Source organism: Gobio gobio (assembly GCF_949357685.1).
Source record: "Gobio gobio genome assembly, chromosome: 3".
In the NCBI taxonomy this organism is placed as follows: Eukaryota; Metazoa; Chordata; class Actinopteri; order Cypriniformes; family Gobionidae; genus Gobio; species Gobio gobio.
The window spans coordinates 14,270,123-14,287,774 of NC_137099.1; positions in this window are offsets into that span (position 1 = coordinate 14,270,123).

Sequence of the window (17,652 nt, forward strand, 5' to 3'; positions counted from 1 at the left end):
CGTTTTATTTGCTCCGGATGAATATTGTTGGTGTTACAGGGCTTGAATTTCGGTGTGGATTGCGCATATTGCTTATCGTTTTATTAATTCCCGCAAATGTTGTGCTCACACCCAAAGTGCGTGCCCATAAAGCTGAGTACTAAATTGAGTTCTTTTTTGCTGCTTATTGTGGTTAAACAGTCAAATACACACAAAATAATGTCAAAATGCCGGTCTTCATGTAAACACAGTTAGTTAATGTTTAAAGTGAATATAAACAGTTGAGAAAGAAAACAGTATAATGGATCTATGTGTCAGGTATTAAAGTGACATCAGCCTAATATACCTGCTGCCAAATTATTAGATAATATTAAAAATATCTATATGACCGTTTTTCCCCATGGTATCTATGTAAAAATTATGGCCAGTGTAAATGCTGAGTGGCTAGTAGATTTGGAAAACCACTAGCCACAGTGGCCGGTGAGCAAAAAAGTTACTGTCATGCCTTGCCTATAATAATAATAATATGAAAAAAAAACAGAATTTGTGAGGGTTCCAGAACAAGTTGGGACATTGTGTAAAATGCAATAATAATGCAAAAATCTGTGATTTGTTCATTTTCTTGAACCTTTATTTAACTGACAAAAGTATTCCGAGAATAAAAAAAATCCAATGTTTTCACTGGCCAAATTAATTGTATTTTATTAATATCATTTTTATTTTATTTTGATAGCTGCGATACACTCCAAAAAAGTTGGGAAAAAAGCTTGTTTACCACCGTGTCACATCACCTTTCCTTTTCATTACACTTTTTAAATGCTTGGGAATTAGGCATACTAATTGTTGCAGTTTTGCATGTGGATTTTTTGCCCAATCTCGTGAGAATCTCTTTTCATGATGGGCCATACATTTTCAATAAGAGACAGATCTGGACTGCAGGCAGTCCAATCAAGCACATACCTTCTGCTGTGTAGACTAGTTGACTCTAGTTTTGTTTTACAGTGCTCTTCTTTTACAGTGCTGTTAACTCTTCATTACCAAGAAATACTATTAAAATCTCCCCCAGGACAGTTACATTCTTTATAATAATATAATATAATATGAAAAACATTAAGCAGTTACACTGAGATAGTTTTTAATGGTTTTTAGTGTTTTTTACAGTCAATTATTGGCGACAGCCAGCATTAAACCATCAAAATTAAATGTTTGTTTATTGCTTATGAATTTCCAAGATGTTCTATATAAGGGTGTAAGGCCTGCCCAATCGTCCCAATGACGGCTTACAATTAGCAGGTGAAGGTATCTTGCGCGTTCTGTCTTTTCAGCGGTGCAAAATTTTTATCTGACTCCATTTTATCATGACCTCGAATTTAGGTTAGAATGCCGATTGGTTATTAGGTCATTTGTATAACAATTTAACTACACATTTAATCATTCTGTTTAACTCTTTACTCTTATTGAAATCATTCGTTCGGTTCTCAGAGTTGCACGGGGTCCTCGCACCGGCCGTTATGTGGGCCCCCGATCACAAACTCACCAGTCCGATCTTTAATCAGAGGTTATGGCTAAAGCGATTTAACAATACTGCCCATGCTTACTATTGTTAAAAAGTACCCTTGTAGCCCCCTACATTCGCCTATATAACAACTTAGTTAAAGCTGAAACAGTAATCAGAGGTTATGGCCAGTACCATAAAATAATGCCGTATTATTGAGAAAATGTAATATGTCCTGGAAAATCTTGTTGTTGTCTGGGGAAATTATTTAAAAAAAAAAGTTATTTCTTTAGCCGAGTATAAAGAGTTTATCGCTGGCCCAAACAATTAGCGCTAGTTGCAGAAAGCACATGTTCAGGAATGCTGAGTTTGATGCGTGTGAGTAGTATTTTTGAATAATGATGTTTATTCTTGTGTTGCCACTCTCAGCCGTTGGCTAATGCTATAACTGCTCAGATGTATGCAGTGAATGTTAACTAGTAAGCTGCTAACTAATCACATCATTTTGATATAAAGTCACATTTGTGTGTTATAAAGTCAGAATTGCAAGATATAAACTCGCAACTGCGCAAAAAAGTCAATTGTGAGGAAAAGACTTGCGAGTTTATATCACGCAATTCTGACTTCTTTTCTCAGAATTGTGAGATCTAAACTGCAATTGCAAGTTATAAAGTCTGAGGAAAAAAAAGAATTGCGACAATTTTCGCGTTTATATCACAAATATGTAAAAAGTCAGAATAGCGAGATAAAAAGTCACAATTGCCTTTTGTTTCTATTCTGTGGTGTAAACAAGCTTCTATAGTCATGATGTATGATTATTAAGAGCTCATATTGAAAAATGCTGGATTGTTAAGTAATGGCAATAAACTGGACGGCTTTTAAGCAATATTTGGCATGATCCTTGTCTTTTATTCCCGCCGTAGTAAAATTGAAAATGTCCTGGAAAAGTACTGGAAAATGGTTGCTGAAAAAGAGTGGGAACCCTGATGTACTTAACCCTGATCGCAGATTTGCGGTAACAAAGGATACGTCATAATGCAGTAAAATCAATAATTTCAGAGTAAGTCAGAATAAATCAAATGTAACAATTTATTATTAGTCAGGTAAATGTATCATGCCAATTACATAATCAATTCAAACATAATCCATACATAACATCAAATGGTCTGAAGTAAAGAGTAAAAGATGGATACCTGACTTCTGAAAATTACATAACACTGAGTGTCTAGAAGACACTCAGCGCTACGGGCTGACCTGTGTAAAGGATCGCGCCCTGACCCTTCTGCAACATCTCCTTAAATACCAGACCAAGACAGAAACCTCTTTCAAATGTAAACATGAGTTCACAATGGGAATTAGCATTAATCAAGTCCTATAGACCTGTATTGACGACAGAAGGTAAAGACCAATTGGCATAAGACACACCCACCACCATAAGCAAAATATCTCTAAACTCTTAAAACCTTTGTTACCTTTTGCTTTACTTCTGCGAGAATGAGAACTTTGTACCAGTCGCACTGAGACATTTCAAATGATACCAAACATGTATAATACTGTATAGTACTTGTATGGCCATTAACCCATATAGATTTTGGGTGCATTTCAACATATGGAGAGGAGAGATGAGGGGAGGAGAATTAAATGTAAATTAAGGCAATCCTTAGGTGATTTACTCTTAGGTGCGATGTCATCTCGGATGGGGATGCTGAATGCACAAGAGTGAGTTCAGATGTTAATTTCCTTTGTTTTCTCTTATAGTTTTTCCAGTTTCGACAGTCCTCAAGGGGTTTTCAAACTTTTCCCTAAACAATTCCCTTGTGAGATCAATTCTTTATTAGGCGTATAATATAATTTACATAACCTATAATATAATATAAAAACGAATTGAAGTATTTAAACTGATATATTATATCAATATAGTTCAAATGCTTCAATTTGTTTAAAAAAACAAACTGGATTAAATAGATCTAGCTAAATATGTTTACAATCTATTTAAACTGACGTGTGTTACTGAGGTGTTTTGAGTTTGCACGCTACACTTGTGGTGGGTGTGTAACTGTAAATGTCTGTTCTAACACTATGGCTTTAGCGATACTAACTCTCTAGCGGTTAAACAGAGCACTGCAATTATTTCTCATTTACTACAATCAAATGGATTTCTCCCAACATTTAGTGTCTGTTGTCTGCGCTGCATTTTATTCTTTCTGCGCGGCCAAGCATGCGCGTGCGCAACTTAGAGGGAACTAGGGATGCACCGATATGAACATTTTGGCCGATACCGATAACCGATAATTCTTAATATTTGAAAGCCGATAACCGATATATTGGCCGATAAATCTAAATACAAATTTTAATAAACTCTGAGAGTCTGATTACAAAAACAAAAGGCTCACCATTAAAAGCCATGTCCCAAACACTTCAACATAAATCAAACCTATACACTACAGTAGCCTATTTGAACCAGTGTGAGATTCCTTACCTTTTCAAATAAATTTTACACTCCTATGGCCACATTTTTTTTTTAACACTTTACAATAAGGTTTAATTTTTGTTAGTATTAGTTAACCAACAATGAATGAACAATACTTCAACAGGATTTATTAATTTTAGTTCATGTTAATCTCAACATATTCAGACCCAAAGTTGTGTCTTTTAACATTAGGTATGAACTGTGAATGGACTGTTACAAAACACAAACATTTTATTACTAAAAGAAACAAAGGTTATTGCTCTCTGTTTGTTCATGATAGTTAATGCATTAATAAAATGAGACCTTATTTGTAAAATGTTACCAAAAATTATATTGTCTAAAAAATACAAATAATATACCTAAATAATGCAAACAAGTAATTGAACAGCATTACTGAGGCTGCATAATAAAGAATCAGAATGCAAGTGCATGAAATAACCTCCGCACAGACGATAAAGAAATGGTTTTAATCAAACCATATTGTTGATGGAAATGATACGAGAACAATAAAAGTGCTAATTATAAAAATTAATGCTTCTGTGTTTTTGAAAAAAAAAATATGTTTAATATTACAGTAATAGTAAACATCTGTAATATTAGTCTAGTCTATTAGGAATAATGTTGCTGTTTGAGAGCGCGCTGAAGCTGGAGAGAATGAACGAACAACCATAAACTGAAGCGCTTAGAAGTTTAATTAACAACTAAACGCATCATATATGAGAACAATCAGATATTTATACAAAATAAATATAATATTACAACTTATATTAGCACAAAATCACGCATAGGTGAAGGGTTATAACTCCTGTGGATGCTCTTCCCCTGTTTGAGAGCGTGCTGAAACGTAAGATGATCACCGGTACAGTGAAGCGCTGCGGGTTATTGACTTAACGAAACACATCCTATATGACTTTAATCAGATGTTTATACTACAAAAACGTAATATTACGACTTACATATGCTTAAAATGACGCGAATGCACAAGCGAACTTGACTGTGCTGGTCAGAATGCGTTGTTGACGCTTCCCACAACAGCGCGCTGAAAAACAACTAAACCCAGAGAATTCACTACGTTTTATAACAGAAATATTCTCATTGCAGTATTATGTATAGGACAGTCCCAGTAGTTATTAATGCTGTGCATTTCTGTTTGAAATGCGCGCGCCGGTACAATGAAGTGCTTTACTGCATCGTTAATTAACTCAACCAAACGCATCCTATATGGGATTATATACACAAAATAATAAATATAATATTACAACTTACAATGGCACAAAAGGCTGTGAATGCACAAGCAAACTTGACTGTGCTCGTCATGAAGGTGTAACTCCGTGGGCGCGCGCTGAAGCTAACCGGTACAATGAAGTGCTTTACTGCATCGTTTATTAACTCAACCAAACGCATCCTATATGATATTACATACACAGAATAATAATAAATATAATATTACAACTTACAATGGCACAAAAGGCTGTGAATGCACAAGCGAACTTGACTGTGCTCGTCATGAAGGTGTAACTCCGTGGGCGCGCTCTTCCCTCAACAAACGCGCTGAAACACAACGCTCTTTTACAGCCTATTCTATTCTCATTATCATTTTATGTAGATTATAGAAGACTTGCGCTGCACATGTTGCACATAACTGTATTTTCCTTTTCGAAATGATTCCAAACATATTTAGAGCAATTCAAACCCATCATGGTAGACAGCGCGTCCGTCTCAGCTGAAGGAAATAATACATTATCTATCGGCTTGACTATATCGGTCAAATTTTCTTATTGGACCGATAACGATAACATCAAAAATAATCATTTATCGGCCGATAACGATATGTTGCCGATATATCGTGCATCCCTAGAGGGAACATTGGTCCCTTTCATCTTTGGGACTGAGAACTCAAAGTCTGTTTTTCCTATAAACAAGCTGAAAGATGGACTCATCTGACCACAGCACACATTTCCATTTCTTTTAGACCATCTGAGATGAGCCCGGGCACAGAGAACTCTGCTTCATCTCTGCATTGAACAGATGTATAGCGTTCTCCTTGCTTAACAGAGATTCCAGTTGCATTTCCTGATGCCGCGGCAGACTGTGTTAAGTGTTACGGTTTTCCAAAGTACTCCCAAGCCCATGTGGCTATATTTAACACAGTAGCATGATGGGTTCTCATGCAATGCCATCTGAGGGCTCGAATGTCACGCACATTCAACAGAGGTCTCCTACCTTGCCCTACAGACTGAGATTTCTCTTTATTCCCTGAATTTTTTCACAATGATCTGTGTGGTAGATGGTGAAAGACCTAAATACGTTCCAATCTTGCATTGAGAAATGACATTTTTGAATAGTTCATGACAAATCGCTCATGAAATTTGACGCAAAGTGGTGAGCCATGACCAAAAGTTTTGGTGGATGTTCTTTTTAATACCCAATCACATACACTCACCTATTACCAATTCACCTGCTAATTATAGACTGCTTTAGAACAGTTTAACTGGGATATTTTATAATCTTTTCACTTTTATTTTGCCTCTGTCCCAAATTTTTTGGAGTGTGTTGCAGCCATCAAAATCAAAATGTGTTTATATTTACAAAATACAATTAATTTTGCCAGTGAAAACCTTGAAAATCTTTTCTTTGTACTTTTCTCAGTTAAATGAAGGTTAACCCTTGTACGGTCTTCGTTTGGGAATTACACTCAGGGTCTTTGGGGTCTCCACAGACCCCAGGCAAAAAAAATTAATTTTGTAACAAAACAATAGTTTTTTTTTTATAGAACAAATGTAATTTTACTCTGTTAATTAATGTTTTTACTTAAAGCTACACTATGTAACTTTTCCGTCCACTAGAGGTCGCCTGTTCAAAACAAAGGCGTAGTTTGATGACGCCACGTTTGAGCGCAGAATCTCGGGACATGTGGTTTTCACCTCACAGCCGGTGGAAAACAGTCAGGACAGGACTCAGGCAGAAATCATGTTCATGGATGCGATTATTAACATTACTGTAGTGAAGCAGAGCAGGACCGAGTGTTGTGGAGCTGAGCAAGGCCGCAGGAGCGATTGAAGAGCGGGACTGTTATTATGGCATAGTCGCTGGCGGGACTTTTATTATGACACGGTTGCCGGCGCAACTTCCTCTTTTCCAGTCATGAGTTTGAGGTAACGGAACTCTGTTTATCGTATTAAATATATCTGAGTGTGTTGAAAAGGAAGTTATGACGTTCGCTCGGCGGCTGCTATGACACTTGTTCACACTGCAGTGAGAGTAAAGTGTTTCACTGAATAAAACCGGAGACCGAGGGTGACGCAGATATGACGCAATCGACAGGCGACTCCCTCACACGCATAGCTCACACGTCCCGGCTCCTTGGTTAAAATAGCAATTTTCTCACGATTTACAAATAGTTGAAAACATTTGGGATATTCTAAGTACTCAACTGAACAAAATATATAACACTGGCCTGGTGGTTTCTGGATATTTTACTGCAAAAATCCTACATAGTTCACCTTTAACATATGTGCAGTTTTTGGAGTATTTATAATAATTTTTAAATTTATATAAATAAATTTAAAAATATATTTTTTCTAAATAGATTTTCATACAAAATCATTTTTTTATCTAAAATTCATTTTATAAAAGACCCAAATTTCTAACTTTCATTCGTGGGGATAAAATGGATAATTTGACATGGTTTAGTGTAAGATTTTTGCCCATCTTTTGGAAAATACCCTTTTAAAATAATAAAAAAAGACTTTTACCAGTAAATGGCTGCAGAGCTCCACTATTTGCTATGTGCTATTTGACTGACTGAAAGCTGAAATCACAATTATAACAATTCAAATTAATTCATTTTGTCAAAGTTTAGCATTTTTTTGTACTGAAAAAATCCTTTTTTCAATGATGTTACATTATGATTAGAATCAAACCTGAACAAGAGAAAAGAGTCTTTAGAGTTTATCATTTATTTCAAACATCTGATTTTCTTATAATTCTACAAATTTAATCTACACTTCAGTTAACTGTAACAGAACAAAAATTTACAGAAATGAACAGTTATATTACATATTGAGTAAAAAATACACAACATGAACATCAAAATGCAATGCACTGAACAGCAATAACAAGCAATAACAAATGTATTCCTGTGTGTGCATGTGTGTGTGTGTGTGTGTGAGCATGATTATTTTTGCATTGTAGATGTTTTATGCATTTCTGTATGCGTGTTCTGTGTTGTTTCTGTTTTTGAGGATGAATTTTGTCCATTTTCTAAGCAGAGTCTCTGGAAGACCCTGAGTGTGACTTTTTTTTCACACGAAGATAAAAACAGATATCAATCCAATTAATTTTTTTATTTATAGATCTAGAGAGTGTTGACAACTGTACAAAGTCTCATGCCATTTGGACAAAGGAAACTGCTCGGGTTATGTATATAACCCTTGTTCCCTGAGAAGGGGAACGAGCACTGCATCGAGACGACACTTCGGGGATGCTCCCTTAGCATCAGCGAATCTGAAACCAGAATGCCAACTAGACCAATCCGATTGGTGTGCGTGATGACGTAACCGTGACGGCATACCCAGAAGTATAAAAGGGGAGCTGGAACGTAATGTCGGCAGTAATTGCTCTGAAGCATGCGCTCCAGGCGCGCCGAGGTGTGGCGTCGGGATGCAGTGCTCGTTCCCCTTCTCAGGGAACAAGGGTTATATACATAACCCGAGCAGTTCCCTTTCGAGGGAACTCGCACTGCATCGAGACGAAACTTTGGGGAACGAATCCCAACTAGGCCACACCGAAGGGTAGCGCCTGCCCTAGTGTGAAGCCGGAGACCGGGCACAGCTAGGACTGGAGCACCCTAGCACCAGGCGTTGTAGGGAGATCCAGGCTATAGAACCTGATAAATGTGTGTGGGGTAGCCCACCCGGCCGCCTCGCAGATATCCTGCAAGGGGACCCCAGAAAGAAGGGCCACCGAAGAGGCCATGCCTCTGGTGGAATGAGCCCTCACGGCCACAGGTGAAGGCAAACTGCGCACCTGGTAGGCCATGGTAATTGCCTGGACAATCCAATTACTGATTGTCTGAGTAGACGCAGGCAATCCCTTCTTAGGTGAGCCAAAACACACCAACAGTTGTTGTGATCTCCTCCACTGTGCAGACTTCGCCAAATAAACTCTGAGCGCCCTAACCGGGCAGAGTAGGTGAAGTCTCCCCTTTTCCGCCGTCACGTGAGGCGGAGGATGGAATGCCTGCAGAACCAAAGACCTGACCACCCTTGATGGCACCTTAGGCACGTAGCCCGGCCTAGGGTGTAAGATGGCCTTTACTCCTCCCGGGGCAAACTCCAGGCAGGTTGGCGTTACCGCCAAGGCCTGGAGATCTCCCACTCTCCTGAGAAAGGTAATGGCGAGGAGAAAAGCCACTTTAAGGGTCAGGTTCTTAGGTTCGGCTGACTCCAATGGCTCGAAGGGGGCCTCAGCCAAGCCTTCGAGAACCACTGCCAGGTCCCAGGTTCGAACTCTGGAATGAGCCGCAGGCCTCATCCTCCGAGCCCCACGGAGGAATTGTACAACCAGCTGGTGCCTACCCAGAGGCCCATCACCCATAGGAGTGTGGAAAGCCGCAATGGCAGCCACGTACACCTTGAGTGTGGACGGGGTAAGCCCTGCAGAGAAGCGATCTTGGAGGAACTCCAGCACTGAAGCCACTGGGCAGTTAACTGGGTCCACCTCACGCTCCCTGCACCAAGTGGAAAATACATTCCACTTGAGGCTGTACAGTCTCCTCGTAGACGGAGCCCTGGAACTGAGTAAGGTCTCTATCACCTCTGCCGATAGGCCAGCCTCTAGGTACCTGGTCCCCTCAGGGGCCAGACCCACAGGTTCCAAATCTCCGGGCGGGGGTAAAATATCGTACCCGCCGCCTGAGATAGGAGATCCCTCCTCAGAGGAATCTCCCACGGCTGACCTGCTAGCAGAGCTATGATATCCGAGAACCAAACTCGAGTCGGCCAACGGGGTGCTACCAGAAGTAGACTGACCCCCTGTCGCCGGACCCTCTCCAGGACTCCCGGGAGCAGAGCAATCGGGGGAAATGCGTACAGACGCAGCCTCGGACACGTCTGAACCATGGCATCCAGCCCTCTTGCATATGGCCTCCACCACCTCTGGGTGGAGTCGCCACTCCCCGGGCCTCAGCCCCTGCCTCGACAGGATGTCTGCTCCTTGATTTTGGACCCCCGGGACATACATTGCCCTGATGGAAAACAGTTTCCCTTGGGACCACAGGAGGATTTGACGCGCCAGTCTGTAAAGAGGGCGCAACCTCAAACCCCCCTGGCGGTTGATGTACGCTACGACAGACATATTGTCTGTCCGTACCAGGACATGTTGGCCGCGGAGGTCCGGGAAAAAGCTCCTGAGAGCTTTGTAGACCGCCATCATCTCCAGGCAATTTATGTGCCAGGAGGAATGACGGCCCTCCCACGGGCCCCTCGCAAAGCGGCCTTCCATGACCGCGCCCCAACCAGTGAGGGAGGTGTCTGTTGAAACGGATTTCCGGCAACAAGACGCTCCCAACACTGGCCCCTGGGACAGGAACCAAGGTTTCTTCCATATGACTAGGGAACGAAGGCATTTGCGCGTTACCCTGATCATATGGAAAGGATTCCCTCTGGGGGAAAACCCCTTGGTTTTCAGCCACCACTGGAGGGGTCTCATGTTCAGCAGGCCAGAAGGTATTACGCTGGACGCTGCTGCTATGTGTCCCAGCACCCTCTGAAAGTGCCTCACAGTGATGTTGTGGCCTAGCCTTATTCCTGAGACCATCCTGAGGCCAGTCGTCGATATAATTCAGCACACGGATGCCCTTAAGTCTCATTGGAGCCAGAGCTGCATCCATGCACTTCGTGAACGTGCGTGGGGAGAGGGCAAGGCCGAAGGGAAGCACTCGATATTGGTACGCTTCGCCCCCGAAAGCGAACCTCAGATACTTCCTCTGACATGGGAGGATGGAGATATGGAAGTATGCGTCCTTCAGATCTATCGTGACGAACCAGTGCTCGGACTGGATCTGACTCACGATCATGGGAATGGTGAGCATTTTGAATCTGAAGCTCCTCAGAGACAGATTCAAAAACCTCAGATCTATAATCGGACGCAACCCTCCATCCTTTTTGGGAACTATAAAGTACCAGCTGTAGAACCCGGACTCCCTTTCCAGCGGAGGAACACGCTCTATGGCTTCCTTTGCTAACAAGGTTTTTACTTCTAGTTCCATTACCCGAACCCGCTCGGGTACCACTGTAGTCCAGTACAATCCCCTGAATTTTGGAGGAGGATGACCGAACTGCAGTCTGTAACCCTTTTCTACAGTACGCAGGACCCATGTAGAAATATTCGGAAGGCATTTCCATGCGCCGGGATAATCTATTAAGGGAACCAGCCTCTCGAGGCTGGCGTCGGGTGTTACACGGTTCCCGTTCCCAACCCCCTAAAGCGGCTGACCGGCAGGAAGTAGTTGGGAACGGTTCTCCGTGTGCGGACGCGCGAGCTGCCCAGCCGCAGGTCTTTCCAGAGGCGGCTGGTGCAGCATGCGTTCGCGGGAAATCGATGTGGCCCGAAGCGTCATAGACGGCGGGATTACCACATCCATTTCCCCAGAGCGCCACAGAGGAAACAACCTTGGTTGTTCCTCCGCGGGAGGGACTGCTCTTAGAAGCCCTGCCGCAGCTAGGACTTCTTCCCAGCAGCCTTCCGCGCCTGAAGGACGTTCCGTAGATCGCCCTTAGGAGCGGAAGACTGCTGCTGAGAGCGTCGCCTCTGTTGCCAGGCTCCCGGGGGAGGGGCTCTAGATGCGAGAGACAAATCTGCAGCCTTCCTTAGCTCCAGTATATCCTCCGGAGAGGGACCATCTCCCTCATCTAGCTCTTTAAGGAGATCGGCCTGGTAGGCCTGCAGAATGGAGAGTGTGTGCAGGGAACTATCAGCCCGACCAGCCGCCATATAAGCTTTGCCCACTGTAGGAAAGTCTTTCCCTTTAATTGCACTTTTATGTTTAACCACTAGAGGCCATCCAGCTTACTGATGCTATACACTTTCCCCTTTAAGAATATGCGCTTTCCCCTTTAAGACTATGCGCTTCATACACTGCACGCGCTGGGTCACGGTGAGCATCTGCAACTTTAAAGCTGTGTGCGTTCATGCAGAAAAGTACGTTTATTTGTCATTTCTTGGGAAAATGTATACATATTAATGATACTGATGTTGTTGTTGTGATGTATTGGCTGTGTGGGAGTATATTTGCACAATATGACGTTCTTTGTTGATTGATGTCAGAAAGCTAGCGTGCTATATACAAATTGCCATGTGCTACATTGTATTGTTGGTATATTAATGTACAGATGTTGCTCTGTAAGCCATATTAAGATCATTTTGGGATGCTACATCATCATAATTGTGAATGTCAACGAATTGCAGACAACTATTTACCTGTTTATTGGTTTGAACTTATGTATATGTCTGTTTATGGGCAGTATGGAAATGTTTAATATCCTAACGACAATTGTAATATAATTTATCTAATTTGTACTATTTTCTTTGTTTCAGACCACACACACACACACATACCTACATACACAAACCCCTGTAATTGTGTATTGTATTGCAACCCAATTGCTCACCCACGACCTGTATTTAAGTGCCCAACGTTATTAAAGTTTTTTTGGATGAAACTCTCCGAGCCCTTACTCTCTTACCGGAGTCTCCAGTCCTCAAGGCCTATCTGAACAATCCAGAGGTTCCCCCTCTACACCCACCAATGATGAGGTGTCCCGACATGGTTTGGTGGGCAAAACCGGAGCCTTAAGGGACGATGCAGAGTCGGGTGAAAGGTAGCTCGCGAGAGCTTCCTCCACCCGAGGCATCGCCCCATAGCCCGCCTCGCGTGCCCCCAGAACATTGGAATAATCCAACACCGGAGGATTTGAAACACGCAAGGAATAGGGCTTTTTCCAAGATCTGCACACCTCGGTGTGTAGATCCGGGAAAAAAGGCAGGCCCCGGCGAGGTGTTTGAACCCGGTGCGAGAGGAACCGGTCATCCAGCCTACTGGGTGGCTGGATTTCCAGAGCCTCTTGTGGCCAATTTATGTTTAGTTTAGCCACAGCCCGGGTCAACACCTCGACCAGCTCCTCTTGGGCGGGTGGATGAAGCGATGAAACAATTCCTGCTTCATCCCCCGCCTCGGTGCCTATTTCCTCCGGCTCCTCGGAACCGGAGAGAACGAGCACCGGACCTCCCACCCCGGGGGAAGAAGCCGCAGAGCGGGCTTCCACATGGGGAGGAAGATCCTCGGAACTGTCAGAGGAGGATCGGGAAAGTGCGGCAGCAGTCCCGAAACCCTCTGACAAGTCCCGCTGTGAACCCCATGATCTGCGACGCCGAGCCGCCTCAGCGACCGCGGGTCCAGAACCATGGGGCTCACGAGGGCTGGACGGCCTCATCAAACACGGCCAGCCGAAAGCGGAGCACCCTGAGCGTCAGCTTCTCGCAATGCTCACAAGCGGCTCCCTCGAGAGCCGCTCGAGCATGCTGAACGCCCAGACAGTGCACACACAGCAGGTGTGTATCCGAGCCCGACATGTAGCAAGGGCAAGGATGCACACACTGCTTAAACTCTCTTGCTTTTTCACACTCCATCATTCACACACTTTTCACTGACGTACAACAATAAATAGACAGACAGTTTGACACAGAGCGCTTATGCTGAAGAGCATTAACTGCCGACATTACGTTCCAGCTCCCCTTTTATACTTCCGGGTATGCTGTCACGGTTACGTCATCACGCACGCCAATCGGATTGGCCTAGTTGGTATTGTGGTTTCAGATTCGCTGATGCTAAGGGAGCATCCCCGAAGTTTCGTCTCGATGCAGTGCGAGTTCCCTCGAAAGGGAACATTTTTTTTATTTGAGCAAACGTCCTTTGGGGTCAGAAAAGACCCCGAAGACCCTAGAAGGGTATAAACAAATCCCATATTCTTGATTTTATTAACATTTTCAAAATTTCCCAACTTTTCTGGAATTGGGGTTGTACTTTAAATGGTACAAAATATTAAAAAAGATTGTATGATCTTGCACTTTTTTTGCTAAAAATGTATATTGTTATAAGGATGTATTTCATCCTTATAACATTTTACATTCAGAGTGTAAAATGTTTTCCGCTTTTTCTTCATTTTTATTTATTTATTTTTTTCTCGATTCCACTAGCTTATGATGATAAAGAGAAACAAATTTGTCTCCACCTTTTTTAATGTTTGATATGGAAGCTTGTTTCCTCCACAGAATAAAAAAATAATAAAAAAGTAGTTGTCTTTTTATCTCATACAGACTTCCCCCCCTCAAAATTAGGCTTTATATTCTCACAATTAGGATCTTATAATTTGCAAGTGCAAGTTTTATATCTCACAATTCAAAATTGTGATTTATAAAGTCGCAATTGTGACTGTTTTTTTCTCGCAATTTTGAGTTTATATCTCGCAATTCTTTTTTCATATTTGCAGTTCCTAGTTTATATCTCGCAATTTATATGTAAAAAAGGAAAAAGTCCCTAACTATAATTTTTTTCTGTGGTGGAAAAACAAGCATAGATTAAAATCAGACAAAACATAGATAAAATAAATCACCTTTATTCAAGCGGTGGCGACCTTTGCACAGCTAATTCTTCCGTAAATGAAAGAATCTAGTTGAAACGCCCCACTTATTGAAAGGTCCCCACTTTTACTACCGTTTGTCATAATTAAATACTGGAAACCAACAAAAGAGAAGCACGTCAAGAAACAGCTGGGTGAAATGGGGTCATGAAAACATTTAACACCATGTGTAAAGCTTTGAGTGCCATGCTGAAAGAAAAGAATAAGCAAATAACTACAGGGGGGAGTAGGATGACTAAATCTGCCCTCATTTCAGTTTCAATCAAGCACTTTATTAGCAGGCAGATGGAAATGAATAAATCTCAGCGTTTGGTCTGCAGCATATTTTAAAATGACAATACAACAAGCTATAAAACGCTCTGCGACACAAAGAAGCACGATTGACTTATTAGTGGCAGGGCTCACAAAGCTTTTGCAAGGAAAGAAAGTAATTTTCACAAGAATTACTGAAATGCCTCCATGGGTTTTACCATTTAGCACCCAAACGCTCCTGAGATTCATGCTCGGCTCAGACTAAATCCCTGACATGTGCCATTGACGTCGAAGCCTCAATCCCTTGTATTTGTCATCTTTCACTAGCTAAAAGTGCTGTGGACAGTTCAAGGCTCCATGTGAAGTGAAAATGGCAGGGGAGCTCTTGAGCGCAGTGGACTAATGATGTTCATCTGTCCTTGCAGCTAACAGCTGTTATAAGATAAAAATGAAGTGCTACGTGTATAAATTCCTTATCTGAACTTTCTCTCTTAGCTGTACTCAACCTCAGGGGTTTAAATATTGTTATCAAACTTTGTATCACTTTCCCTTTCAGAGATGTTTATTTTTTTTAACTATGGCTTTGGAGTTATAAGAACAGAACATTCAAGGTCATATCTGTGCTGCTTTTTATTCATGTATTGTAGACTCACTTGGGCCTCATTAATGAAACATGAGCAGAACAAACTGTGTAGATCGTTCTCAAATCCATTCAAATGGAAATTGTTGCATTTTCTATGGAAATTGAATTTAATACAAAAAATATATATACAAGTATGGGTTTGCAAGCAATTTGCATAGAAATTCGCTCTGCTTGTGTTTCATAAATGATGCCCTTTGAATCAAAACATTATTTTCACTAATATTACTCATATCTGTGAACACTTTCAAAAGTCAAAAAAGCAGTTCTGAAAAATAATTTAAAAAAGCGAGGGCATAAGTAAATATAAACATTTAAATATAACCAGTGCAATGGTCAAATCATAGATCAAGATGTCAAGATAAACTATATTGCCAAAAGTATTGGGACACCCCTCCAAATCATTGAATCCAGGTGTTCCAACCACTTCCATGGCCACAGGTGCACCTATAGGCGTGCAGACTGCTTCTACAAACATTTGTGAAAGAATGGGTCGCTCTCGGGAGCTCAGTGAATTGTGCCAAGTGTAAAGTTTGGTGGAGGAGGGATTATGGTATGTTTTTTTATGTTTTTTTTATGTTTTTTTTAGGGGTTGGGCTTGGCCCCTTAGTTCCAGTGAAAGAAACTCCTAGTGCTTCAGCATACCAAGACATTTTGGACAATTTCATGCTCCCATCTTTGTGGGAACAGTTTGGGGATGTCCCCTTCCTGTTCCAGCAAGACTGCGCACCAGTGCACAAAGCAAGGTCCATACAGACATGGATGAGCGAGTTTTGGTGTGGAGGAACTTGACTGGCCTGCACAGAGTCCTGACCTCAACCCGATAGAACACCTTTGGGATGAATTAGAGCAGAGACTGCGAGCCAGGCCTTCTTGTTCAACATCAGTGCCTGACCTCACAAATGCGCTTCTAGAAGAATGGTCAAACATTTCCAAAAACACACTCCTAAACCTTGTGGAAAGCCTTCCCAGAAGAGTTGAAGCTGTTATAGCTGCAAAGGGTGGGCCAACTCCATATTAAACCCTCCGGATTAAGAATGGGATGCCATTAAATTTTATGTAAAGGCAGGCGTCCCAACACTTTTGGCAGTATAGTGTATATCCCTTAATCTCTGTTGAATTTACAATCGATCTCATATCGCTTGCTTTATGTATTGTAACATGCTTTATTATATTATATTGATTTGTTTTTCACTAGGAATGTTGCTCAGACTCTTGCAAAGTGCAGCACTAATTAACAAACACCGTCTGGGACATTTAATCCCTAAACAGACCAAGAGAGTTCACTAGTTATTATGAAACCTCAAGGCAATGTGAGCGATTTTAATGCAAATATGGTGTTCAGAAAGTGTTGGACTGCTCTGAAACGCTTGCAGTACTTTCCGTTTGTGTGTGTGTGTGTGTGTGTGTGTGTGTGTGTGTGTGTGTGTGTGTGTTGCAGTTGTGTTTGAAACCTTATTTTGAGTTTTGATTGATGGTTAGGAGGCACTTAAGTGCAGCGTGTTTGTCTTTGGATCACATGAATCCATTTAAATGCCATGAAATATATATAGGCCTATAAAAGATTTTCAATGATAATGAGTCTTTTAGTATTGTCTATTTTACAACAATTGATTGGCTGATGTTTCAGAAAGCTGAATTCTTTATAGCTGCTCTAGAATATTTAATAATATGTCAAAATATGTAATTTTCTGTTCTTCCTTCCTGTAGTTCAGCTGATAGAGCATTAGGGTTTAGCAGAATTGACTGCATTTCAATCCAGGAGTTAGAATTTGAATGGAATTGGCCACAGAAAGTTTAATTGATACGCATTCTGGGAAATTCTTCCACCATATTCCTAAAATTCCTAAAAGTATTTTAATAAATATAATGAAAAATAAAAACAAATGTATAGTATATGACAATTCATTAATAATTAATATGGTAATAATTAATCATCCAGTGTTTCTGGAACAGTGTGTTGGGTGTAATGCATTACTAATGAATTAATACTGTACTTTTCCCTTGAAAGAGTAAAGTAAGGGTTAACTCTTAATTTTTTCCTGTAGTTTAGTTACTTCTTATGTAATTGCATTAAATACTGTATAGACTACAGAACAATTCGATATGAAACAAT